Source organism: Triticum dicoccoides, chromosome 4B, assembly GCF_002162155.2.
Source record: "Triticum dicoccoides isolate Atlit2015 ecotype Zavitan chromosome 4B, WEW_v2.0, whole genome shotgun sequence".
In the NCBI taxonomy this organism is placed as follows: Eukaryota; Viridiplantae; Streptophyta; class Magnoliopsida; order Poales; family Poaceae; genus Triticum; species Triticum dicoccoides.
In genome coordinates, this window is record NC_041387.1 from 243,057,453 (window position 1) to 243,059,844 (window position 2,392).

A 2,392-nucleotide genomic window follows, 5' to 3' on the forward strand; every position below is an offset into this window, starting at 1 on the left:
TGAGGGGAGGGGAGGGGAGGGGAGGGGAGGGGAGGAGGGAGGAGGGAGGAGGGAGGAGGTAGGAGGAGGTCGCCGCAGAGGAGGAGAGAAGGGAAGATGAAATGAAGAGAGGAGGAGAGGACCAGCCATATATACGGCATACTAATGGCGCACCGCGGGCAGGTGCGCCATTAGTAATTTTTTTTATTTTTTTGATTTATTTTGAATTTTGAAGGCGGGAAGATACTAATGGCGCACCATGGTCAGGTGCGCCATTAGTAATTTTTTTTTATTTTTTTGATTTATTTTGAATTTTGAAGGCGGGAAGATACTAATGGCGCACCATGGTCAGGTGCGCCATTAGTAATTTTTTTTATTTTTTTGATTTATTTTGAATTTTGAAGGCGGGAAGATACTAATGGCGCACCATGGTCAGGTGCGCCATTAGTAATTTTTTTTTTATTTTTTTGACTTATTTTGAATTTTGAAGGAGGGAAGATACTAATGGCGCACCATGGGCAGGTGCGCCATTAGTAAGTTTGAATTTTTTTGATTTTTTTGCCTCTCTAGATCTTAAAAGCCTCGTATCTTTTTTTCTGTTAGGTTTTTGAGGATTTTGAAAATGTTTAACGGGGTTCCCCCAGTTAAATTTGGATGTAACTTTTCGAGTAGATGATTTTTCATATAAAAAACTTTTTCATCCGAGTTAGTATGCAAAAGTTATGCCCATTTTTACAAATTCTCGCGAGATTTTGCAAATGAAGTCAAAATTCATATTTGCAAATTTTCCCAACAACTAGGCCACATATCACATGGGAAACTTATTTTCTTTTATTTTTTTAACTACTAATGGCGCACCACACACACGGTGCGCCATTAGTATGTTTGGACAGGCGCACTAGTTCAAAAAAAAATTTGGTACTAATGGCGCACCGTAGGCAGGGTGCGCCATTAGTAGTTTCAACACTAATGGCACATCAGAAGGTGGTGCGCCATTAGTATATACTAATGGCGCACCACCTGTCTGGTGCGCCATTAGTGCCATTTCCATCTATAGCCCTTTTCCTAGTAGTGAGATGTGCACTTCTTTCCAGTCGCCAGTCCTAACTGCCATCGACTTGCAAGCTTTACCTACATGGTCACCATGTAGTAATGGCATGCACACCAAAAGTAAGAGAAGAAACTGAGCTCTGGGCTAGAGGGAGAGGCCCACCACATGCAGCGTGAGAAAGGTACATGTACAGTTTCATGAGCCAACACTTACATAGTATACAGTTTCATGTCAAAGGATCGACATGCCAGAAGAGGGCAGGCCACCGAGGTACAGGTACTCCCTGCGCTTAGCGATGATGGCGGTGCTGGAGAAGCACCCTAAGGCGATGGCAGTTTCAACAAACCCTATCACGAGGATGCTGGTCGCACAAGAGCAATAGGCAAGTTATGTCAGCCAACATAAATAGCAGGGATGAGAAATGGATGTGAGCATTGAGCAGCAACAAACTAGAAGCAAAGCTCTACGAAAAACACCAGCAAAGCTGGTTGTCCAAGTAACAAAACAATCAGTCATATCAATTTTGTAGAACTGTAGATACACAAATTCAGAACCACCAACAAAAATGAAGGCCCCAAAAGTCCATGATCAGGCCCAAAGTTCAATAACAATAACCCAGAGGCAGGGTCCAAACCCCACCGCAAAGGGCCCAGGTACAAACTGTCAATATAGGTAGCATAAATTAAAAGACTATAATGATAGCGGCCCATCCAAGCAGCAGACAATGTAGGAAAAAGGAGGGTCTCAAGAGAACAATAGACTAATCCAGAAGCATAATTTGGCACCTACACAACCTAACTAATAATGCTTGCAAGAACAACCAGACAATGATGGATGAGGACATATAATCAGCAGATATGCAATAATCCAATCACATGCATTCACAAACAGTACATGTCACACTCCCATGTCATATGGTTTTGTTACCATAGGGTTTGCTCATAATCTATTCTCTACAAGACAGGGACATTTGCATCAGCAACAAAAGCAAATTCGTGTTTACCTTGTGTCGAAGTCTATGGGGAGCTCAATCAGAGGTCCAACCGAAGCCCCTTCCAGGAGGGCTCACATAGCTCTTTACACTGTATCAGAATTAACACATATTTTAGATGACAGAAATATCCTAAACACACCAGTAATAATCAACTTCTGACTAGCAACGGCAAACAGATTCAGGCACAAGCAATTTTATAGCAGGATGAAAAATCTATGTGCAGAATTCATGAATGAAATTATAGTAGTAGCACAAAGGACCCTCACAGACATTTGTAATAGTATGCAAAGGTAAATAGAGTTCCCAGCAGACAATGTATTCCAGTTATTAAACAAATGCTCACCAAGATAATCAGTAAAGTGGTGAAC